The sequence below is a fragment of the Pleurodeles waltl genome, chromosome 8 (genome assembly GCF_031143425.1).
Source record: "Pleurodeles waltl isolate 20211129_DDA chromosome 8, aPleWal1.hap1.20221129, whole genome shotgun sequence".
In the NCBI taxonomy this organism is placed as follows: domain Eukaryota; kingdom Metazoa; phylum Chordata; class Amphibia; order Caudata; family Salamandridae; genus Pleurodeles; species Pleurodeles waltl.
Window position 1 is genome coordinate 1525483641 of NC_090447.1, and position 26329 is coordinate 1525509969.

Here is a 26329-nt window from a genome sequence, read left to right on the forward strand (position 1 = left end):
AAATGGTACCTCACTTGTGTGGGAAGGCCTGGTGCCCACGACAGGAAATGCCCCAAAACACAAAGTGGACACATCACATTTTCTCAAAGAAAACAGAGCTGTTTTTTGCAAAGTGCCTACCTGTGGATTATGGCCTCTAGCTCAGCCGCCACCTAGGGAAACCTACCAAACCTGTGCATTTTTTAAAACTAGAGACCTAGGGGAATCCAAGATGGGGGTGAATTGTGGGGCTCTCACCAGGTTCTGTTACCCAAAATCCTTTGCAAACCTCAAAATGTGGCTAACAAAATACTCTTTCCTCACATTTCGGTGACAGAAAGTTCTGGAATCTGAGAGGAGCCACAAAATTCCTTCCATCCACCGTTCCTCCAAGTCTCCCGATAAAAATGGTACCTCACTTGTGTGGGTAGGCCTTGTGCACGCAACAGGAAATGCCCCAAAACACTATCTGGACACATCAAATTTATCAAATAGAAAACTACCTGTTTTTGCGGGGGCACCGGCGTTTTTGGTCCTGGGCTCAGCAGCCATCAAGGGGAACCTACCAAACCCAGACATTTCTGAAAACTAGACACCCGAGGGAGTCAAGTGAGGTGTGACTTGCGTGGATCCCCCAATATTTTCTTACCCAGAATCCTCAGCAAACCTCAAATTTAGCTTAAAAAAATAAAATCTAATTTTTCCCACATATCTGTGTGGGATCACTGCATCGGGACAAATTTCCTACCACCCAATGTTCCCTTCAGTCTCCCAGTAAAAATGATCCCTCACTTGTGTAGGTGGGCCAGGTGTTTGTGACAGGGAAGAGCCAAAAACACATCGAAAATGAGGGGGAACCAATTGGGTCCAAAAGGGCAGTTTGAAAAAAAACATTTTTAGGCTGGCAAGTGCAGCAGAAATTTCATTGGTATAGATGAGACAATGCTGGGTGGTAGGAATTTTGTGGATTATTGCAGATTACGGAAGGTTCCATCACAAAAATGTGGGAAACATTTGTGCTTTCCAGCAAAGTTGCAGGTTTGCAGGGCATTGTGGGTAAGGAAATGGTATGGGGTGCATGTGAAGCACACCACCCTGGAATCAACTAGATGTTTAGTTTTCAGATGTGTCTAGGTCTTGTGGATTTTTCTACATGGCAGCGTCCCAAAGTAAAAAAAAAAAAGTGCAGCCCTCACCATTCCAAGTGGGACGTTTTTGAGAGTTACCAAGCTCTCATGGCCCAAATGTGAATCAAAAACCAAAAATAATCAAATGTCCTCTTGCTTGCCATGGGATAACATGTTTTAGTGTGCGGGAGAGAGCTGAAAGACTGTTAGCTCCTTCAGTTTGGGTGGGGGCATAACCAGGCCCATACTGGTTGGTAGCCACCACCCCACTATTTTCTTTTTTTTTTTTTATTCCCTGGCATCTAGTAGACTTTCTGTCCCCCTGGGGTGTGGATCGGGGGTAACTGCCCAATCTGCCCACTGGTGGACAGAACAACTTTGGCCCCATTTATTTGGGGTGGGGGTATGGACATACCCCCAACCTCTTATTTTGAAGAAAAAAAATCTTCCCTGGTCTCTGGTGGGCTTTCTGCCCCATTTGGGGGCAGAAGGGCCTTCCAAAATAGGCCCATCTGCCCCCAAGGGGGGCAGTTATGGCCAACAGTAATGTGCCCCCATGGGGAGAGACCCTTGCCCAAGGGGCTGCCCCCTCCAAACAAAACACACACATTCACACACACCAATCCATGGTGTCTAGAGGTTTCTGTCCCCTTTGGGGGCAGATTGGCCTAACACAAATAGGCTGATCTGCCCCCAAGGGTGGCAGAAATGACCTAAATACAATTTGCCCCCCCAGGGGAGCGACCCTTGTCTAAGGGGTCGCCCCCCTTACATAAAAACATAAAGTAAATAAAAAATATATATATATCTCCTGGGGCCTAATTATATTACGCCGATCTGACTCCGGGGGGGGGGGGGGAGAGGGGGAAAGGGGGGTGGCAGAAAAGGCCTAAAAATATTCTGCCCCCTCCCCCCCGGGGAGTGGCCCTTGCCAAAGGGGCCGCTCCCCTTATGCATTAGTATTAAAAAAAAAAATCCCTGGTGCCTTGTGGTTTCTGGCCCCAGGGGGGACAGAAATGGGGCCTAATAATAATTCCCCCCCCTGCCTAAGGGGTTGCTCCCCAAACATAAAAAAATAAAAGTAAACCAAAATAAATTATCCCTGGTGTGTAGTCCAATGGCCTAGAAATAATCCCCCCCCCCGGAGAAGTGGCCCTTGCCCAAGGGGCCGCTGCCCTTACTTGAAATAGCTCACAAAAAAAATATTCCCTGGTGTCTAATAGTTTCTGCCCCCACGGGGGAAGATCGTAAGGCTGATCTGCCCCTAGGGGGAGCCAAAATGGCCTAATTATAATGCCTCCCCCCTCTCCCACCCCCGGAGCGACCCTTGCCCAAGGGGGTCGCTCTCCAAACATAAAAAAATAAATAAAATTTGCCCTGGTGTCGGGCAGCAGAAATGCTCAGAGAGACATGAAAGGAGAGGAAATGCCTTTCCTCTCCTTTCATGCCTCTCCTCCCCCTCCACGTGATCGGAGGAGAAATGCTTTTGCATTTCTCCTTCGATCAGGCGCTGGAAGCTGAGCTTCCAGCGCCGGAGGAAAGGCCTATGAGGACAGCGCACGAAAAAGCGCTGACGTCATCAGATGCCACATGGGGGTCACGGTTTGAAGGGGAAGCGATTCCCCTTTCATCTCTGCCCAGGGGAGGGTGGTGCTCGGCCAACTAGTTTCGTCCTCCCGGTGCAGAGGAGGAGACCAGCTCGTCCTGGGCACCCAAGGGGTTAATACCACATATGCCAAAACATATCCAGTTATACCATAGATGGACAATGACAAAATGTTCATCATCTAGCTGTCAACTGATTAATTTAATTACAAGACCAGAAGCTAATATTATACATATATTCCTTCAATGCCACTCAATGCAAAGAAGATAACATCATAAATAAAATATTCCAGAACAGAACACTCAGGCAGTTATTACGATCCTGGTGGTCATGAGACCGCCAGGGCTGCGTGGAGATCCTATCACTGCCAATGTGGCGGTCCGGCCTCCACATTTTGACCGTGGCGAAAGCTCCACGGTCCGACCGCCGGCACCGCCAGGTTGCAGCAGGTTGACAGCATGGAGGTGCCGGCGGCCTTAATCCGACAGGGCAGTGCTGCCCTGGGGATTATGACGCCCGTGTAAACCAGCCTTTGCATGGCGGTTTCAACAAAGGCTGGCGGAAACAGGGTGCCGGGGGCCCCATGAGGGCCCTTGCACTGCCTATGTACTTGGCATCGGCAGCGCAGAGGCCCCCATGGACAGCCCCGTTGCGCTTTTCACTGCCTGAAGAGCGCGACGGGTGCTCTTGTTGCACAACAACATTGCCGCGAGCTTGATCACAAGCCGACCTCAATGTTGTTGTGAGTCGCCTGCTGGCCCAGAGGGAAACTCTTAATAGGGCCACTGGGCGGACGACCGGACTGGCAGTCTTCCGTCCTAGAGAGTTTGGCAGGCGGCCTCCGCTGCCCACCAGACTCTTAATGAGGCCCGCAGTATACATATCAATTCCATGGAAACAGTATTCTGCCTCTTTTAAATGCTGCTCCCTGCAGATAAGTATCTTTCTCTTTCTCATTACTTGTTAGAACCTTTAAGTGAATTATGTGAGGTTCCAATTTAAGGAACTTTTTCCTTACTAGGGTTACTGTTAATGAATGAACATTGACCTTCCTCTGCAGGGCTTTTGTTTTCCTAACTGGGAGTATTCATCCCGCTTCTGTTGTTCCCGCCCAGGTGACTCCTCAGACGCCTCGGTCTCCGTTTTGCTACAAGAGCGGTATAACCAATCCTATTTCAAAAGATCGGGTGCACCCTCCAAGGCAGCTTCCTTGAAGGCGGCCTTCGGGTGCACCCTCCGAGGCCACTTCCTTGAAGGCGACCAACGAGGTCACATCTCTATTCCACATCAACAGCGGTTTAACTTCTGAGCTGTAGCCTTTCAGAATCGCTCTTTACTCTGAAGTACTTTTCTTCGGCGAGCAAGCCGCTCCCTATAACCAGCAGCGGTTTCACTTCTGGGCCGTAACCTAGTAAGTTCGACGAACAGGCTGCATTCTAACAGAGGCGGCCAGAGTTTCTTCCTTGAGTACACCATTAGAGGTTAGAGGAATGGAATGGGGAACGGTCTATCAGCTTGAGATTTTAACCTCCATTTTTCTTTGGGACTATGTCCTTCCATTTGTTTTATATGGGATCGTATGGAACTCTTGATGCATCAACTTGACAGTTTCAATCTCCACTTGGTTTGGCAACTGTATCCACCTTCCAAATGACTTCCCAAGAAGAATGGGCACCCTTTTGCAGTTTCTACTTCATTTAACAATTTACCTTAATTACTATATTTGCTGAATTCTGATTTATCTACCTAAAAGCTGTTTTGTTACTAATCTGCTTCACTAGCCAAACTCGTTTTGAGCCTGTAAAATGTCTGACATAGGAGGCCACACATCAGACATAGATGGCCACACATCTGAAAGTTGGCAGGGCAGAATTAATGAAAACTAATTCAACATGAAATGCGGTCCTGTTTCAAGAGACACTAGACCAATTCATGCTTGAGTGACTCAGATGATGATGGAGGGGATTCTCTTCCTATTACCTTGGAGAGGACGGCTCAAAGTACAAACGGGTAAGCGTAAAGGAAAACTACGCATCTCGATAACACTGAAAAAGGGATTGAAGCCTATAAAAAAATAAAAAAGTAGGTCTAAGCACCTTGCATAGAATGGAGGTCTTATGCACCTCAAGGAGAATTGGAGGTCCAAGCACCTCACAAAGATTGGGCATACTATGCAACGCAAAATTGAATAGTGACCCTCATGGCACAGTGGACTCTGATGTCCCCAACGATGCAAATGAAGTTGAATCTTTTAATGAGAACCCCTTAGATGAATATATCCTAGATTTGAACAATGATGAATTCCATCAAGACAAATTCCTTATGGAGGAAGACCTCCCATCCTCCTCAAAGGATGTAATTAGAGATCCACTAGGTGAAGAAGTGTTCTCCCCGATAATATCTAGCACCCAAAGAGTGCAGAATGGCACCCACAGGAACACATGGCAAAATTCACCAAGAGATGGATTTGTAACCTCCTTGAGAGGAGAGTTAGGAACAGTTGCGGCTCGCTGTGCTCTAAAAGGGCAGGGAGGCACGCGGCCGGTGGGGTGGTGTGTTGGAAACCAGAACACTTAATAAATAAAAAATAAAAACTAACCTGCTTCCGTGCCGCTCCTTTTTCCCTCCTCACTGCAGGCACAGGCTCCCAGCCTGCCCTGCAGCAGCTCCTGACGCTGCTCAGAGCAGCGTTAGGATTGGCTGGAGTGCCCAGCCAGGGCGCTCCCAGGCTGACTGGGAGCCTGTGCCTGCTCTCTCAAGCTCGGTAACACAGTGCCAGGCTAGAGAGAGCACAGTGCGCATGTGTGTTTGGCCAGCCTGAGAAAGCCTGCCAAACATACATGCGCACTGAGGGGAGTGCACAGTGCACTCCCCGTCATCCCCCATGGCCCCACCTCTTTAATAACAAAACGATGATAAACACAGTTTATCGGCAGGTCAAACACGATAAGACCTTACTTACACCTAACCTTCACCAAGAGTTAATAACATTTCTTTTAAAACTGGTTAGAGACCCTAGGTGTGGCCTTGAGAGATCGCGCAAATCCGTCCAGGATCGTCTTCTGGATGTGTTAGGACCTCTGGCAAGGAATATTGACTTATTAGTCAATAAACTTGGGGACCTTGCAGAGGAAATCCTAAGGGTCCTTTCAATGGGGAGGACGTGATCAAAACTTGTAAGTATGTTGCAATCTTTACCGCCCTAGACAAAGCACAAAATACATGTGTAAAGTGTTTAGTCCAGGTGTTTTTAGACAGGCTGGCAGAAGGGGACTTTCTGCCGGGTAGGGCATACAAAGGTCCCACTTTTCCAGCTATAGACAACCAAGAGGAGTCTACAGAGGATACCAAGGCAGAAACTTCTCTCAGAGAGGACGCCCTTTCTGTGGAAGAGGCAACAAAGAATGCAGTCAAACCTCGTCAGGATACCAGGGTGAGTACATCAAATTTTCCTTCTTTCCCGATAAAGATGGGAGGTCATCCCAGGTTCTTTTTCCATGTTTAGGAAACAGTTACACAAGGCCCATGGGTCTTACAAACCATTCAAGGATTCAAAATAGATTTCTGGAAAGAACCCTTCCAGTCCTTTTGCTCAAGAGAACTGAATTTATCATCCTCACAGGAAGTTATTGTAGAGGAAGAGGTAGGTACTATGTTATGAAAAGGAGCCATCCTACAAGTGCCCCTAGAAAACAAGTTGTTCCCGACAAGGGGAGGAGGCCTGTAATAAATCTAAGTCTAAACAAATTCCTAGTCTACAGACACTTCAAGATGGAAGGTATCCATCTTCTAAGAGATATGTTGGTGAAAGAGGATTGGCTCGTGAAATTAGACCTGAAGAATGCTTATTTTACGAATCCAATGGCCAAGGAATACCAATCTTAACTTCAGTTCATCTGGAAGAGTCGCCTTTACCAATTCCGTGCACTTCCTTTTGGCCAGTCGTCAGCATCTTGGTTTTTACCAAGGGTCTGAGGCCAGGAGCTTCCTATCTCTGAGAGAGAGGCATACGGATGATCATCTATCTGGACGACATCCTCATCATGTCTCAATGCCAGTCGCAGATTCTGAAGGATCCAGTTATGACTATTTCCCTTTTACAGAATATAGGCTTTATTGTAAACAAAGGTAAGTCTGTTCTTACCCTGTCCAGGACTAGAGTTCTTGGGTTTCACCATTGATACTGTAAATGTAGTTCTCCAACTTCCTTTAAAAAAATATCACAAGAATACGGAACGAAATCTGTTTTACTCATCAAAATGGAGTCTATAACACTGACAGAGCTATCCAGACTCTTAGGTCTTTTATCTTCACCCAACCAGGCCATCTTCCCAGGCCCGTTACATTACCGAGCAATGTAGAGAATAAAAGCGAAAGCTCTTCGGGAAGGCTTATGATATGGAGACAGGGTAATCCTAGATGGGGATGCCAGAATAGAACTTTCCTGGTGGCTGGAGAATGGAATCGCAGAGCAATTTTTGGTTGTTCTCCAGACTTCATTTTGGAGTGGGGCGCGACATCTACTGGTTGGGGTGCACGCCTAGGCACACATGACACTGGTGGTTTGTGGTCACATTTAGAGAAGAAACAACATATAAACTGTTTAGAGTTGACAACAGGGCTCTAAGCTCTTATGAGGTCCACAAAATGTTTGAAGGGCAGCGTAGTACTGCTAAAGATGGACAGTGTTTCTGCAGTAGCATATACCAATCGACTAGGTGGAAAAAAATCTTCAGATCTGTCTTCTTTAGCAAAAAAAGCTTTAGTTGGTTTGTTTGGAGCACAAGATCAAACTAAAGGCAGAACATTTTCATGGGAGGGCAAATGTCAGTGTAGATTGGAATTCAAGATTTGTAAGTGATTTCAGCCATTGGAAACTCAATCCAGATTTTTGCAGAAGTCTATCCCATGTCTAGGGCCCTCTTCAATTAGATCTTTTCTCTAGCAGACTGACGTTTCAACTGGAGAGATACTTCAGTTGGAACCCAGATTCAGGTGCTCTGGCAGTGAATGCCTTCCTCCAGACTTATGCGTTTCCTACTTTCCCAATGATACCGAGAGTCCTTCAAAAGGTCAGACAAGAGAGGTGCTCTCTTGTCCTGAGACCTCCATTTTGGATCTCTCAGATTTGGTTTCTGAGGTACCTTGATCTAGCTTGTGACATCCCCTTCTTGATGTCTGTAGTTCAAGACCTTTTAAAAACGCATATGGAGAAGAACATCCTGTAGTTCTGAATAGGACCTTGAACCTTATTGCATGGAAAGTGTCAGGTGATCCAGAGAAATGTCAGATCTTTTGGGTAGAGTTGGAGAACTCTTGGATGAATCATGGGCACCGTGTACTCACCGTAGGTATAAAGGAATATGGAAGGTTTGGGTATGTTGGTGCTTGGAAAGGGACTTGGATCCCGTGGAGCCCCCTGCAGTGGAGGTTGTGAACGTCTTAGTAGAACAGTGTGATAAAGGTCCTAGTTGTAGGACATTAAACTGTTATAGGTACGCAATTTCTGCGGGACACAGACTCATTAATGACAGATCGGTTGGAAAGAACGTTTTGGTTTGCAAGGTGCTTAAAAGCACTAGACTAAGAAGACCTCGTAGATCTAGGTATAGTTCTCTATGGGATGTTAATTTGGTTCTCTCTATGTTTTCATCTTGGCCTTGCAATCAGTATTTGGACCTCAAAAGATTTCCATGAAGTTGGCCTCTTTACTCTGTTTAATTTGTTGTCGAAGAGTGTCAGACGTTAAAGTCTTGGAGGTAAGTCACAGAGTTTATGATGCTCTTGGGGTTACCTTTGAGATTACAAAAAGAACCAAGACTATGTCTGAATCAATCTTTTATCCACGCTTTGATTCATGCAAAACACTTTGTGTGGTGAACTGTATGAAAGAATATGATTGAAGAATGAATGGATTTCGACCGGGTGGTACTGGCCAACTATTGATTTCTTTTGTTAAGCCTTTTAAGGCGATTACTAGAGCCACGACTGCTAGATGGGTTAAATGGACTATGCAATCAGCTGGCATCAACTTACAGTAATTTCAAGCACATTCTATGAGAGGTGCTATGGCAGTCAGTCCTTTTACAAAGGTAACAGGTTAGAGGATATTTAGAGAGCAGCCGATTAGTTTAACTCCACTACTTTTGCAAAACATTATTTTAAACCAATTGAACATAAGTCTGATGTAGTTCTCAAGGGCTACCAACATGCATTATGGTAGCATTTGATATAGTAATTCTCCTAATGAAATGCCAAGAGAATCTGAATTTCATTAAAAGTCACGCTTTCTAACCCTCCCATATAGTTTATCTGATGTTAAAAAGAAAGAAAAGAAAAACAACTAAACAGTTTATATAAGAAATATTTGTCTTACCCAACAGAAAAATATTTGAAGTGTGTTAAATTTTGCTTGACTATACTAATCATTTGTAGTTTGTCTAATTTGTCTATTAGTGCAATATATAACAATTTTCGTTGTTTGCAGATAATTTGCAGTAATACACTTTACTTTAGTGAATGGCGTAGATCCACTGGTGTTCTACTTGTTTGATGAATGGAAGAGGAACAAGACTATTACATGGCCAAACTGCTGGTAGACGTCTTACACTGTTGTTGCTTTTGGCTGATTTCTTGTTGAGCTACTTATCTGGATAAAGCATTTAAAAGAGGCAGAATACGGTCTCCATGAAGTTGATATGTACACTTAGTGTTCTGTTCTGGAATATTTCATTTATGTTATCTTCTTTGAAGTGCTGGGTGGGGTGGCATTAAAGGAATATATGCATAATAGAAGCCTCCGTGTCTTCACTAGGAGAATTGCTATTCTTTTCCACCTATTTTGGCATAAATAAAAAACATTTCATTTATTTTTTAGATATCTTTTATTGATTTTTAACCATGAACAGTAAATCCCCAATTTCTCGCTGTTAAACCCCCTACCCCCCATATTGCACTTAAATCAACACATTATATTCCTGAGCTGACAGTTCTTGATGGTTTAAGCAGAGTATCAATCGCTACCAAAGTTCTATGTCGTGGGTGTGGGGAGTGCTTCTGGTTCGGAGTCTGAGGTCGTCTGATCCTTTCCAGGTGTCGGGGAGTCTAAGTTTTTCAAACTTTCCAGTATTGAGTCCCATTGTGTAGCACCCTCTCTCGGCCTCCGGCCCTGTAGCGCTTCTTTTAGCAGCACAGAACCCTCCACTTCTGCCCATTTTTCTAGCGCTTCTTGCCACTTCTTAACTTGCGGGCCTACTGAGTCTTTCCAGTGTGAGGTGATTTCTCTTTTGGCCAGGACCAGAGCCAAGTCAATAAATTTATTGGACATTTTGTGGGCAGTAAAGCGAGGGGAGTCTCCTACTAGGGCCACTAGTGGGGACAGGGTGATCTTCCTGCTAGTGCTGTCGGAGATTCTCGTAAATATCTCTGACCAATATGATTTGAGTTGTGAACAGCTCCACAGCATGTGTACCAGACCTGCAGCTGTTTCCGTACATCTAGGGCATCTCGCTTCGTTTGTATTGTATATTTTAGTTATCATTTGCGGGGTTAAGTAGGCCCTATGATAAATGTAAAGATTTATTAATTTGAATCTGGCGTTTCTAGATACGGAGTAAGTATGGGAGGTGATCTTTGTCCATTGCTCATCTTCAATTGTTGTGTTTAAATCAGTCTGCCACTTGTCTCTGAGTTTTTTTAGGGGTGTGTGTGAACTGCTTTGTAATGATTTATATATTTCTGAGATCATTCCTTTCCTTTCTCCTATTGTGCAGAGGATGTTACAGCCACTGTGAGTTGGAGGTTCGAAAGCTGCTGACCCCCAAATTTTTTGTGCGGGTCTGGTGACTGCGTTATATGTAAGGAACAAACCTGATGGGAGATTAAATTGATCTTGGAGCTCCGAGTAAGTGCGGAGTCTCCTGTTATTGTAAATATCACCTAGTTTTGTGATGTTGTGTTCTTCCAACTTATTGGGACCTCTAAGAGTGTGGTCTCCCAAAGCATAAGTCAAGCATCCCAGGGGAGCCTCAGGTGTGTATGGGGTTTTTGTACGGGTTCTTCTTAGGAATTGCTCCCAGCAGTGTCTAGTTGATTCCTATTCCACTGGTAATTGTAATCTAGATTTCCTAGGAGTCAGTACTATCCCTAGTATCTTTTTAGATGGACAGTTCAGTGGAATCTGTAAGTCTGTCGCACCTGGGGGTTCGCTGATAAGTTTTGCTAGCCATTGTAGTTGACCTGCCCAGTAATAGATTTCTAGGTCTGGGGCAGCAAGGCCCCCTTCTGCAGTGGGTCTCTGCAATGAATTTAGTGCGATTCTGTGCCTGCTAGGACCCCATATAAAGCTCACGATCATAGAGTCAGTGCTTCTGAATACTGCTTTCGGGATTACCAATGAGATGGTAGAGAAGTAGTATAGCATTCGGGGTAGCACTATCATTTTAAGTAGGGCAATTCTGCCGGACACTGTTAATGGTAGAGTCTCCCAGAAGCGCATGCTAGTTCTGACTCCTCTGATTGCTCTATGAATATTTCCTTCTAGGAGGTCTTCTGTAGTATGGTATATGTTTACTCCTAGATATTTAAAAGTGTTAGGAGACCAGGGTAACCCTCTCGTCTCATTCGGTTATGGTGTGCTACTTGACATGGGGAATATAGTGGACTTCCTCCAGTTGATCCGAAGTCTGGGGGCCATTCCGTATTTCTCAAGCATGGTTATTACACTTAGTAGATCATCTCCTAGGTTACGGAGAAAAAGCACCATATCGTCGGCATAAAGGGCGATATAATGTGTCCAGTCGTTGATTGAAATGCCTTGGAAGTGCTGCCCGGTTCTAGCCATTTGGGCCAGGGGCTCCACTGCTATTGCAAAAAGGAGAGGGGATAGTGGGCAACCCTGTCTAGTTCCTCTGCCCATCAAAAATGAATCAGATATGGTGTTACTTATTCTCACCCTAGCAGTGGGATTTGAATATAGCAACCGTGGGGGGTGGGGGGTGCATATAGTGTTGAATAGTAGTTGCTAAAGCTAGAGGTAATCTCTTTTTGGCTATATACGCTGGTACCTGGGGTGTCTTCTATTTCCACTATGACAGTTTGTTGTTTAGGTGGGTTAGCCAGCCACGCCAGTAGGGCACCAGGCTTATCCCCCTCTGAGTGTTGTTTGATTATGTGCTGCTTGTAATCATATTGTGATAGCCTATTGTTTACTTCTGTTATTTTATTTTTGGTCTTTCAGGAGGGGGGCCAGATCATGTTGTGTAGGGCGTCTGCGCTCAAGGTCTCTGAGGGAATCCTCCAGGCTACCGAGCTTGTTTTCCATAGATTTCCGGGCCCCTATGTTCTCACTGATACAGGTGCCTCTTATAACTATGTTGAATGTTTCCCATTCAATGGATCTGGAGGACGCAGTTTGTGCGTTGTGTTTAAAGAAATCAACTATGGTTGAATGCAAAAGATGTTTGAGTGCCTCATCCTCAAGCATTTCAGCCCTCAGACGCCATGTTGGAATAGTCGTTCTTTCCCTTCCCCAGGATAGCGATAGAATCAGAGGGTTATGGTCAGATATTGTACGGCACAGATATTCAGCGGAGATTACGTCCATTTGAATTTCAGGAGAGGCTAAAAAAGTGTCTAGTCTGACATGTAGGTCGTGTACCGCCGAGTAATATGAAAAGTCCTGAGTATGAGGGTTAAGCTGCCTCCAACAGTCTCCCAGGTGCCAGTGTTTTTGCCACTCTGCAAATGATTTAGCAATTTTTAGAGTAGGGGACTGTGAAATGGGGGTGTGTGATCTGTCCAGGCAAACGTTAGCTATGCAGTTGAAATCCCCTCCGATTATATTAGGACCTGTCAAGAGTGGGCCTATTTCAAGGGACAATTTATCGAGGAATTTCCCCTGGTCCTGGTTGGGTGCATATATCCCGCTTAATGTTACATCTCTTCCTCCCAGTCTCCCTGAGGCAACTACATATCTCCCGTCCCTGTCTATGTGCTTGTGAAGAAGCTGAAAGAGCACCCCCGGTCGGATCCAGATCAATACTCCCCTTGCAAAAGCTGAGTAACTAGTTGCGATTATTTGACCTCTCCACCGTTTCTTAAGGGAGTTAACTTCCTGTTCTACCAGGTGCGTTTCCTGTAGTAGAGCAATGAGAATCCCCCTGCCCTTTAAGTAATTGTATACTTTATAACGTTTGGACATATTGTTTAGACCTCTAACGTTCCAGGTTATTATCTTATACTTTGTGGTTTCCATTTTGGTTGCTAACCTTGTAGAAACTAGGGAGGATGAGGAAATTACTGTGTATAGGATTATACTGTGGCGGCGTGATTTCAATGTGTGAGCTGTCAGCTTCATAAATGGTAAGTGCTAGATTATCCCTTAATACTAACTTGGTAAACTCAACTCCCAACTCCCACTCCCCAGGACCGGTGGTAAGAACTATTCCCGTCCAAACTATTATAACTTGTCTTAAAATCCTATAGGAGGGTGGCATGTCAGCGACCAAGAGCTCCAGGCCGGTTCCGGGACCCAGCGAGATTATATTTAGCTACCCATTAAGGTGTTGCGCAGGGCATGTTGAGTGTGGATATTCCGGAGAGTTGTTCTTCTGCTATCTAGACCATACTTATTTGATGCTTCTCAGTGTTCCTTTAGTAACCATTCTAACAATGAAGAGTCAAATGATTTCTTCCGAGGATCTCAGAGTCACTTTTGGTAGGCTGGTGAGGGTATCCCGCGACGAGCTCAATGAGTCTCCACTGCACGATTCGTGGTCCGAGGGGTGTCCAGAATTCTGGGAGGAGGGGAAAGAGCCCCGGCCCAGTGCCGCAGCCGCGTCCAAAGCCTCGCGCATTTCTTGGAGAGCTTGGTGCCTTGGAGGAGCAATCTCTTTATTCCGTTTGGAGGATCTGCTGCGCTTTCTGGGGGTTTTGCTACTAATTCCGTGGTGGGGGCCCAGGGCTGTGATATTCTTGGCTTCCACCCATTTGTCGATTACCTGTGGGGATGTAAAGAAATGTACTTTCCCTTCATATTCCACTCTGAGTTTGGCCGGGAAGAGCATGCCGTATTTTATCCCATTTTCACAGAGGATTCGTTTGGGATTGTTGAAGGAGGCCCTTTGCTCCTGAGTTCCTTTGGTGAAATCCAGAAAGAGCATAACACGCTGATTATTTAGTGCTATTTCACCTTTCAGTTGCGTTTGTGACAGAATGTAATCCCTGTCTTTAAAGTGCAGGAGTTTTGCCACTATTGGTCAAGCTCTTGCTTCTGGGGGAGGAGGCCTGCTAGGCACCCTATGGGCTCTTTCTATGGCAAAAAATGTTGATAGACCTTCAGGAGGTATTGTTTCTTTGATCCAGTGTTCCAGGAAGGATTCCATATTTACCGCCGCAGTCTCCGCTCCTTCCGGTACGCCAATCAGCCTTATGTTGCTCCTGCAGGCACGGTTTTCAGCGTCTTCCGCTCTTGCTTCTAGCGCTTTTACACGAAAGGTAATTTCCAAGAGTTCTTTAGAAGAAGACTTCTGGGTTGTGGCCACGAGCTTAATCCCCTTTTCATTCGATCCCACTCTCTCCGTTAGCCTACGATGATCATCTCGCAGTAGGGAGAGGTCTACAGTCAGGTTATCTATTTTTTGCTCTAGTGCTTCTCGAGATTCTCTGATGGCATGGAGCGTAGTACACAAAGTTGTTTCCTGGTCAGCCGTGCCATCTCGGGGGTCTATTCTCTGGGGCCGTCCTGCAGTTTGGGTGCCATCTGTGTCTTCTAGGGCCTGCCCCTCGCGTTTCTTGGGCTTCCCCATCCTTGTTACTCAGTGCCTGCACAGGCGGGTAGCTGTATCTGCCGGGGACCAGGGCTGTGTTTATCAAGTCACCACTCCCGGCAGAGGGAAGGTCTAGTCGTCCCGATCGGTGTACACTACCATGTGGTTAGGGCCCCGTCGACCTTTCGTATTTTAGGTGGGGGGGGGGGTAGCCGTTGGGTCGCTCCAGGGGCGCGGGTGATCTCACCTCGCTTCAGTCAGGTTTTTGGTCTCTCCGCTCTGGGGTCCGAACTCAGCCGGGCCAGGGTCCAGAGGCTGCCGCCATCTTGGTTCCTCGAGGTCGTCGGGCGAGACGCCGTTCACCTCCTCAGCCGCTATTCTTTTCTCGCCAGAGTTTACTCCGCATTTATCGGACGGGACTCCGCTCACCGCGGCCTATCTTGCCGATCATTTTCGGGGTTTGGAAGTGCTATTATTTCAGCCGGGCCCCGTTCACAGCACCGGAGCGCCACGCTAAGCGTGCAGCTTCATCGGCCGCAGGCCACGCCCCCCCGCATAAATAAAAAACATAAGCAAAATACGGTGCAAACAATGAAAAATATTGAAAAACAAATAATTAAAAACATACAAGGGGAGAAACACAAAAGATAACCCACATATGCCTTTATCCACTACTAGTCTGTTTGAATCATGATTCGAGATGCATGCTGTTTTCAAGTAGTAATCATTTATTGCATCCCAAACTTCAGCAGATTTAGTCCAAAGTATCCATCGACTCTTTTCAGTGGAGTATGCAGATAGTACCACCTTTTTTCAGGACAAAATTCCAAGTGACATCTCCCAACGTATACATAAAACATGAAAACCTTTCCTTCTTCAGCGCTCCTACTTAGGAGCCATCTTATAATGCTAGAATCCAAAGAGCAGGATATATCCCAATGTTTGTGGGTTAACATTTCAGAGGCATAACAAGGGAACTACTTGTCTATGACCATCCAAATCATCATCTCCGTTTATGAGGTCTTAATCCTTTTGGTATTTACAGCCTCCTCATGTCTGAGGTGTGGCAAGCATATGTTTAAACCCCTGTTTAATTAATTAGCAAGCTCGCATAGTCCCTTTTGCCTTCTGAACAATGTACTGATACAGACGTTCATGAGTGCGTTTAACCGAACAGTTGAGAGAATGTTCTCAGCTGTTTATGAATATCCTATTTACACAGGTTTCTTTTTACCATGCAAATATGATCAAGTACAGCTAAATTACCTTGTTCAAGGTCATATATGCTAAAGTGGTGTGTTCAATCCACCTTTAGTGGATCTTATTAGACATGACTGAGTGTAGACAATTGGTGTGTCTTCTCAGCTCTCATTGCTTATGCAGGCCTAGATCAATGGCCTTAGTGGGGCTAGTCAGATGACACAAATTATAGGAGCTGGAAGGAAAATGCGCCACGACTGGTTGTAAACTCCAAAGTTGTAATACAGTCTTTATCCTAGTGGGTGGTGTGTAGGGTTGGTGGGTGGTGTGTAGGGTTGGTGGGTGGTGTGTAGGGTTGGGTGTGGACCAAATGATCCGGCCTCTTTTGTGGACAAACCTATGTCTCTCAAAGTTCAAAGACCCAGAGTTGATAATATGCTGATTGTTGTTAATTATTTTCTTGATGTAAATCAGACAACTTTATATGTGGTGACACAAGTTAGAGGATTGATCTTAGGTGTAGTTTCTATTGGATCTAAAAGTCTTTCTCCGTTTTGGTTCTTGGCTCGTTTACAACTCTTTGTAATAATATGATCAGGTCTTTCTCTAGACCTCAATTTCTCCACAAGTTCCCCTGCTTGCTGTTTGTAGTCCTGAATGTCACTACAGTTTCTTCGGATTCTGAAAATTGGCTGTATGGGAGATTTTTATATAGTGGTCATGGATAGAAACTATTGATTTTCAACAAGCTATTCACGTTAGTGGCTTTGTAGTACATCTTTGTTTTCAGACACCCTCGTGTATTTCTGTGCTGTTGCCTCCCTCATGTTGCAAGTTCTCTCATGTGCTTCTCCTTCCAAACAAACTACCCCAAACACCATGCTCCGTGTTGCTTTCTGAAGTGTGTGCTTCTCCCCACCCTGTTGCTTTCCATCACACACTGCTTTTCCTCTCTGTTGCAATCCTGGAAAAAAAAAAAAAATTGCTAGGACTGGGCGGGAAATTGCTTCTAAAGCTCCTGCCTAGAAAAATCACTTTTGTGCTATTTTATTTCTGTTTATTATTTACCTTTCTTGAGACATCTTGGACAGGTAAAAGAAAATGGCCCCCGTATCAGTTACAAGGCGTGTAATGACAAGCGGGCAAGCAAAGACACTTGTATGTGCACATATCATCATTCATGTATGCTCCTAAAAAATGATACTGCTGTATAGCATTGCCAAGAGGCACTGGCAAAGCCAATGGGTCCCAAAGGCAAAACCCTCTTGCTTTCCCAATGCTTATTTCTATAATAAGTGGTACAATGCAATACTCCCTCGCAGCATGCATTAAGTGAAGCTTTTAGGTCTAAATTCCTGTAAAAAGGCTTGATTATTGGAGTGCCCATACTTTAGGCATTCAAGTTCCTCACTGGATGCTTTCGGGAAGATTGTAGTGGGTTGGGGAGTGTATGAAATGCCTCTGATAGCACCTAGTTCAAAGTAAGATTCTGAATTTGTTGGTAAACTAATTGGCTTCCTGATACAAGTGGCCTGCTGAACGTTCCAAGCACAGCATCCACATAGGGACAAACGACCCCCCCACTGACAGTCCCACTGCCTAAGTATCTGCCTGATTCTTTGTGGACTCTGCATAGCCAGAGTGAAAGCGAAATCCACCACCAAACATTCTGCAGCCTCATGGGATTCTGGGACAAGGTGGTTTTGAGAATTAATCTGTCTTTGAAAAGACACCACACCTGTGGTTTGCCCGTTAGGCCTCTTCAACAGACCTACCCTAAAAAGGTGAAGAATAGATTTGTTGACCTGGCTCTGGCCCTAGGTAGGCGATGGGTGTCCAGGGCCTGGAGGGCACTCAGGAGGACCTAGTGTGGAGACATGGGTGATTGATCTTATGTGCTGGGCGTGAACAGAAGAAAGGGCATTGCAGAGGGAAGAGGTGAAGGGAGTCCGACGCCGATCTATGGCGCCCGAGTGGACAGAGGTGGTTGATGGACGGGAGACACTAGATACAGTAGATGCTTCGACGGAAGGGTGAGAGAATTAGGTGGCGTAGGACAAGAGATCGATTAATGACAATCACAGCGCTACCACCGCAGTCGTAATATGGCGGCAGTCTGACTGCCACTGCAACCCTGGAGACTATTAGATCGCTAGGGTCGTAATGAGGCCCCAAGCCTCTTGTTGAGTTAAAGTTTAGTTTCAAAATGAATTTTAGGATTCATTATGTCTTGCTAGTAGTATGGCTAGTGAAGCAGAGCATCTTAGTTTTGGGTCTGAGGAGCACAAATGAAAGTATCATAATTTGGAGAAAAAAAAATAGCATTTGTGTCCCCAAGAGGGTTTCTGAGCTGTGGGCAGTCATTTGTTGTCAATTAACTATTTGACATAACCTTGAAGAAAGAAAAGTACATGTGTGTCCAGGCAATGTATACTATTTGTAGTCCCTGCAGGGTCTCAAATATGTAGTCATTAGTCCCAGTGTCAATGAAAATGCTTATCTATTTGTTTCATGTTTTGTTTTTTGTGTGTCGAGTAAAACAAATACTAAACTAGCCTCCAGTCTGTGGATTGAGTATGTGCTAGTTTTTCAACATGTGGTTTTAATAACGTCTTGTTAGTAGGCTGGAGAGTAAAGTACAGTGTTGTATTTTTGGTTACAGAGAGCTAACAGAAAAATGTATGATTTCGCAGTTTTGGTCATTAGGAAAAAAACAAGGCTACCATCTACCCCACCGTGGATGATAGTACTTACCTAAGGAGGAAGAGTCCTAATGACTCCCTCAGCATGCTGAGAGTGGACGAGAGCATGCAAAGAAAGAACAAAAGAAAATGCAGAAAGAAAAGAAAGACTGACAAGCAGGGAAAGAAGGAAAAAACTTAGAAGACAGAAAGAGCATCAGAGAGGAAAGACATGGAGATCGAAAACCAGCAAAGGCCTATAAAAGGTTCTCTCAGGATGGCAATCTTTGACCCCAAGGCCTGGGAAGCGGAGGACTGCCAACAAGGAGTCGACTCACAGAGGAGGATACCTCCTGCACAGGGAACATGAGGAAGAGCTACATTACCTATGACAGCCAAGTGGAATCAAAGCTCAGAAGCTGCTATTGAAGGAAAGAGGACCAGAGAGCCAAGAGTCAAACCTTGAAATACAGACAAACGACAAAGATGGAAAACTGCACTCCTGGAAACGCTGCACCCCACCTTTGTTCATGGGAGGACCATGGCTGACCAGGTGCGAGACAGGGTTAACCTGTGGAAGGAACAGGTCAGCTAATCTGCGGGCATAGAGGCTGGTGCAGTGCCGTTGGGTGGCAACTGAGGGCAAAATAATGACAATTATTCATAGAATCCTGCTTACAGGTTGAGTCCTAATACCACCTGGGTTCCTTTTCGTTTAGAACAAGTCTTGATGGCTTAACTAAGGGCATTATTCTTTTGATAGGAGAGGAGAAGAGAGTGTGAAACAGTACATAGAAAGTAGAACATAGCTGGAAAAAATATAGCTGAGAAGAACAGCCATAAATGAGATGTTGAGAGGACTCTGCTATCCAAGAATTTTTTTTTTGTTTGTTTACTTTATCTGGGTTAAAATGACACTTACCTTTTCCTTTAATTGGAGGTGGAGCTCTAGTCGGTCTCTGGCGCTAGGAAGTAGTCTGCTGGGCCTAAGCCTAAGGAAAATAAAAGAACCGATCCTGTCGGGAACTTTACATACTTTTTAAAGAATTTGAGCTTATGATAACTGGAGAACAATAAAACATTTCATTATTCAGAGAGCCTTGTAGTTGGCCTGTGTTACTGAACAAAAACAAACCTACATTCCCCACCCTCTTTTTGCCTCAAAATCCTCTGTTCCAGGTACAGTGTATGTTTTTTTTAAGTGTTTGTGTCAGCGAATGTGTTTAATAGTGAGTGTGTGTGTCTGTCTGTCTGTCTTTGCATCTGGCCTAGTATGTCTGTCTCATTATCTGTCTCAGACCCTCGGGCAGTTAAGGCAAGAGCATTCTAGGTTTTGGTACGGAGGCAACTATTGGTGTTTGACATTTTTCACGAGGGGGTGTTTGTGGCCTACATCGATCACTGCGCATCTCCATCTCGTCTCAAGCTGCTCCTCTACAACATTTGTAGGCTATGCTTGAGATTCGCTTGCAAGATTTTTTTGTTTGCATCTTTCCTTGCATCTCATTGGTCAGTGCCTGTCAGTTTCACATTCTTCCTGGTGTGTTTGTCCCTTCGATGGAGCATGGACAACGTTCTGATTAATTGCTTTATTGATGCCCTTCTATGGTTCAGGTTTCGATCCTGGTACTTTTTGTTTTTAATCCTTGCTCTCCCCTGTTGCCTCCTTGTTGTAGACCTGACACATGGCAGTGGAGAAACGTGGCTTTACTCCCATATGTCACTGTAGCCCTGGGTCACTCCGCAGACCAGTGGTAGCTGGTGACATTTAAAAATGGCGGGACAGAAAAAAAAACAAAGTGAAATGCAGTGAGTAAGTAAATAAAATATGCAGCCCTCAACTCCTAAAAGAAGGTTTAGCTGGGGTGGGGACATTTCTGCCACAAAAAGTAATATTGTGATACCATGTATTGACAAGCATTTGCCATGCGGCGTTGTGGCGGAAATACTGTACCAAAGAAGTGAGTCCGATGGGGCTGGCCTGGGAGTACCATAGCAACATCTGAGCGAGTTCACCCAGCCCAGCCAACAGGCTATTAAAATGTGAATTGCCTAGAAGGCATTCTGATGCAGAGCGCCATGGCAGCACACAGTAAGCACTGTGCATAAGTTGTTTTATGACAGCACAGCGCCATGTTGACTCCGCCACTTGGTTGAGAAGGTATGTAAATGCAATGTAGCACGACACCAGCACTAAAATGTGTTAGTCTAACCCCCAGGTCTGCCAAGTACCATGCAAGACAAGTTAAACTAACCAATTTTGGGTGAATACTGAAAAACTCACTGTAGCCGGGCCAGGAACTGGGCGCTCACCAGTATCTGGGAATGTGAGAAACAATTAGTATAAAAAATGATGGTTTTCCAGTGCTATGGTTGGCTACCTTGCAACCCCAAACCTAACCCATAAAACAACGGTCAATAAACAGTGAATACAGTAACTTCTGAGCACTCAGAGTTCAAATGTAAGTCATTGTCCAATCTCAAGATTCGTAAGGCTGTTTGTTGCTTTATTCCAGATCCATCATATATTTGAAACTGCAAGGATGTATTTTACATGACAGTCTCATCTTTGATCCACCGTGTGGTTCATACCGCATCAGTGTGTAGCAAAAACAGCCAAGACGTGTTTCGTCGTATTGGCAATAAGCCTTCAACTTCCTGAGGGCTGAAAGTAACAAACTAGGCGAATCTCAAATTGTATCAATCTCCAACAAGTATCTGTATAACAGTCATCTAGACAGCGGACAGGGCTCCACGTTGTAATATCCAGAGAACCTCGCCTACCGCTGTGACCTTAAGCTGTGGGCCTGCCTGTTAGTGCAGGCATCCAATTCCACTGCTGAGCTAGGCTGGTGCTGATCTGCTCCAGCCTTTTATTCCTAGCAGCATTACCATTATTCTAGCAAAGAGCTCAGCTCTGTAAATGGTGAGCGTGCACAAACTAGAGTGATGCTCTGCTGGTTCAGATTATTGTTCCCTTTAAATCATGCATAAGCACCGTTAGAGTGTTTCAACTGTTCTAACCTCCAATTAAGACGACTACAAAGAATAAAGAGAAGTACTTTTTAGAATCATTCTAATTACCTGACAATAATTGCTTTGTTTCCCTCACAATAAAGTGTCACTCCGAAGATGTTAAAATGTCACACGTAAGCACAATACGAATATTGAAATGTGACACATAAGCAAACTGAAAACTTTGCACCTATGACTCCCTGATGAGTGGTACTTGGCAGGGTCAGGATGAAAGATACCGCAGCAGCTGAAGCAGGACTGAGGCCCACACAGCTCTTCAGAATACAGCAGGGCCACAGATTATGGGCAGTAAGACTTGTATGGCCGCACCTGATGCTGATTCGGTGGGGGTGGGTGGGCTCTGGTTACAACAATAGCGTATGATTTGAAATGATCCGCTTCAGAATTCCTTATGCATTCAGCTTTCAGGCAGCAATAAAATATCTAGATAATTCTGGTGATTAATGTTCCTGCTGGAGAGAGATCGGAGATTTGTCTAGTGGCAGTTTTGACTACTATAAGCACAGATCTGTATATTATGTGGATAGCTGAGTGGATTTCTACTTTTGTCACAGAGATTCTTTTGTTACCGCAGTTCATAAGATACAACCCTGATATAGAACAGTGACTGATGCAGACTGTCATCAAAGAGCTGCTTGCAAACTGCACAAAATAGGTTAGGATGCTATTTTTCTCCCCAGTCTTTCATTATCTATTCCTAATATATATATATATATATTTAAAGAGTTCGTTCGGTTAGATATAGATTCTTATTAGTAACGCCAGCCTTCACCTGCGCTTTAAAACAAATAAAATGTGTGTGAGAGAGGGGCCGTAGAGAGATGAGGGGCACTTTTGCCCGGTGGTAGTGAGGGAATCCAAGGAGTAGGTCACAGAGGGGGGGGGGTGCAGACACCGGTAAAGCCATGGACTACAGCAGCCCCTTCCCTCCACCAGGAGGGAGCTGAGGCCTCACTCTCTGCCCCCAGGAACCTCCTCAGGGAGGCCAAGCTGAGAGGGGGTCTCTCTGGGCCGGGGAGAGGAGGGACAGGTAGGGGAGAGGAGACACGGGACAGGGGGAGTGGGACAGTCAGACTCCTACCTCCAGAGACACCTGCTCACAGACAGTCCGAGGCCTGAGGGGGTGTCTGGTCTCAGAAGGTGGTGGGAGAGGAGAGGTGAGACAGTGGGAGAGGAGAGGTGGGACAGGGAGTGTTGGACGAGGAGAGGAGGGACAGGCAGGGCGAGGAGAGCTGGGAGAGGAGAAAAGCGGTGGGACAGTCAGAGTCGTACCTCCACACACGGGTGCCATCCCTCGGGGACGGTGAATATGACAGTCCGAGGCCTGAGGGGGTGTCCGGCCTCAGAAGGTGGTGGGAGAGGAGAGGTGGGACAGTGGGAGAAGTGGTGTGGACAGTCGGGCTCCTACCTCCACAGAGCCCGGGGAGGGGGAAGATCTCAGTCCCAGGCCTGAGGGGGTCTCCGCACAGACACAGGATCCTCCCACCCCTAGAGCTGAAGGAGCCGGAAGAAGAGGCCGGAAGTGACGTCTTTCGCTGCTGGTGCTGCCGCTGCCCTCGCTGACCCGGAAAAGGAAGCCACGGAGCTGAGCGTCACCGAAAGAGACAAAGGACCACGAGTGACCCCCACAGGCTGCAGTGACCCCGCGGAGCCTCGAGGCTGAAACATAAACTACAAAGACCCTTAAACAACCCACGGAGGAGCGGAGCAGCGCCGACACCAACCGACGGGTTATTATGGCGTCGAGTCTCCCACCGCCTGTCGCACTGGCAATAAATAAACAATGTATACATTGTGAGAGACAGGCACAGATTTACGCAAAACACGTGGCTCCCTCAGGGCCGCAGAGGACAAGCGCAGGTTCAGCGCAGCGCCCCCGGGCGTCTTTACAGGGCCCTGCGCCACAGCGGCGACTCTTTTTACTCTCATGTGGCACAAGGAGGCACTTTTTGTCGCGGCATGTTTAGAAAATGACGTATCCATTGCGCCATCTTGCCCCCCTTGCGCCACATTATGCTCTGCCAGGCGTAATGTATGCGGGGGGCTCCGGCGTTAAGAGGCCACAAAAATGGCACGGTGAAAACGACAAGATTTCAGTGCACCTTTTTTGGCGTAATTTCCGACGCTTGCTCAAAGCAGGCATTAAAATCACGCACCCATAGAAACCTGTGGGTCTCCTTGCACTTTGCTACTCTAGCGTCAACATTTTGGACGCTAGTGTAGAAATGCACCATAATAGCTTCAAAAATGTTGCTGTTATTGTCCTAACGACCGCCATGGTGCGCCGTATTGTACATAGATGCTGTTGTCAGTGGGACAGAGGCAACGCAAGAAAAGTGGCACATCAGTATTAATGCACCACTTTCTTGTAAATATGCCCCTTAGTGTATAGGTCATTAGTTCAGCAATCACTTCATCAATGGATTCCAATGTCTCCACGCAGTGTATCACAGAAAAATGAACCAAGCATCAGGGGTTAGACCAGAGGTCTTCAAACTAGGGGGGCGGGACAGAGGGGGCGCAAGACTCTTGCCAAAAGAAGCATTACACAAATAACAGGCCTTTGTTTTAAGCAGAAGCATGTTTTTGCATCTTTAAAAAGGTAACAGTACTTAACTGCAATGTTTAAATAGGTCTAGACATATTTAAACATTGCCATCTTTATACAATAATTGTGCAAAATTCTGAGGAAGGGGCCCAAAGATTTTTATTTTTCAGCTGGGGGGGGGCGCGGCATTAAAAAGTTTGAAGACTTCTGGGTTAGACTAGTATGTTTTTGTGCTGATGCCCCATACAGACCAATTGACCAGATTCAGGTGGGAGACTATTTTTTAAGCCTAAAATAGGTTTATTTTGGCTGTCTCCCGCCTGAAATTCCCTCTGCTCCATAGAAGAAAACAGTAAAAATTTATTCTTCAGATTATTTTTCTAAAATCTCCCTCTTTCCTCTTCCAAAATGTTGGCTTTTATGCAGCCCTGCCAAGTATAGCACCCAACAGGGGTTAGACTAATACTTTTTAGTGCAGGTGTTCGCATGACTGTACTAAAATGCATTAGTCTCACATTTACAGAACTGCTGGACACAGTGGGGACATCAGAAGCTCCACTGCTGCAAGAATATTTATTAACAAAAGTTGACCTCGTACACGCTTCAGCGCAACTATCACCATTTCATTTTTGTATAACAGGTTCTATGACTTGCTTTCTTCGAGTACCATTTAAATGATCATTTTCAGTGTCTACAATTAGGCACTGTCATCTAGTGGCATCAGGGAGAATTAACCAAATTCTATCAGTGTTACTTAGGTAAGGACATAACACTATATCATTGACAAGAAGAATTTTCATTTCTATTAAGGAAATGGAAGGAAGGATTATGCTCCTCTTTCTTCACCCTTTATTTTCAGCAGCCAGTGAAAACAGAGTTTATTCAAACACTACATGTCCCACAAACCCCCTTTATTCACATGTCTAACTGTACAGCTGCAGCCCTATATGTCTCACAAACTGCCATAACACCGCACCTTTCTTTGCTCCAGAAGGTAGACAGTTAATCCAAAGACTCCAACAATATAACTTCCAACCTGGGAAAACACACACAGCCTCCATCGGGAAACTGATAGGAAGAATCGATCCCAGAACATAGCCTTCCTCTTGACATTAAACTGAGAGGATTCTCAAACTTCCAACGTCTTTGTGGATCCAATAGCAAAACTTGAAAAGCGGTTGAGAAGTATGCTCTTCATATGTCATCGTTTCCTATAAGAAGAAATGTAACAAAGCTGTAAACACTGGTCCAATAAGATAATTTCAAAAGTCACAGTTTGGGGGGGACGGCTCAACGTATATACATTTAATACAAATTCCATTACATACTCTTGTACATCATATTAAAAAACATCTGGATGGGATAATCCTTGCCTCCGTGTCCTTAACAGAATTGAGAATTCTTGTTGCAAATGCTAGAAAAATGTATATGCTACGTCGGCACTGGAGGGTCCAATTATGCTTGTTTAAGGCTGGCCCTTCACCACAGACGCTACATCTATATGAGGTTTATAATAAAAATGCCTTAAAAGTTGTTTCCGGTGACTAATCTGCCGCTTTCTGGTTATCTTCTGAGCAAGACTCTAAAGAGAAAGATTTTTTATGCCTTTGCTCCTCGAGCTGAGTGAACACCAAATTTTGATATGTGGATTGCTGTCTCTGCCAGGAGCCAACTCATTCAGCTTGCCACATTAGCAGAGGTAACAGGGCGAAATGGTTTCTGCAGAGCTATCAATAGCTGTCCTTTCATGTCCAAACGGAATTCTGCGGTACTTACCTCAAATGCTTTCAGGCGTTGCACTACACAAAGCTTAGGATTATTGGGAAAAGCTGGATAAGATACTGACCTGGAATTACATTTGGTTCTACAGGTGGTAAATGAAACCCCTTCGGGAGAGAAAAATTAACCCGCCAGATCTAAAGCACTCACATCACACATCCTTTTACAGGAAAGGAGGCATAAAAGCATAGTCAGTTTGCCTGATGACTGTTTCCTGGAAAGATTTTATTCTCTGTCCCAGAATCTATAAGTTTTAATATTTTGTTCACATCCCATAAAACAGAATATTTCGGATGTGGAGGTTTTGATATCCGAATACCTCTTAAAAATGTGCACACTATGGGGTGTTCCCCCACCGGTCTGCCATCTATAAGGGAATGGTCTGCTGAAAATGGCTGATCTAAATTTGTTCACTGACTGATATCCCATGCCTGAAGCTGCCAATGAGGATAGGAAATTTACGATCATACTGTAATCCGTTCCAGAGGGATCTGCACTTCTTGAACAGAACCAACTACACCAATGTCTCCACGCTCATGCATATCTTTTAAGAGTACCTGAAGACGAGGCTTGACTAATGTAGACCTAATCCTCTCGAGAAAGGC

General features: G+C 45.3%; 1 pseudogene; it reads right to left on the bottom strand.

Annotated features, from left to right (window-relative positions):
* LOC138248907 (oocyte zinc finger protein XlCOF6-like) overlaps positions 1-22964 on the bottom strand; it is a 31257-nt pseudogene extending 8293 nt beyond the window's left edge.
* Positions 22965-26329: the final 3365 nt, after the last annotated feature.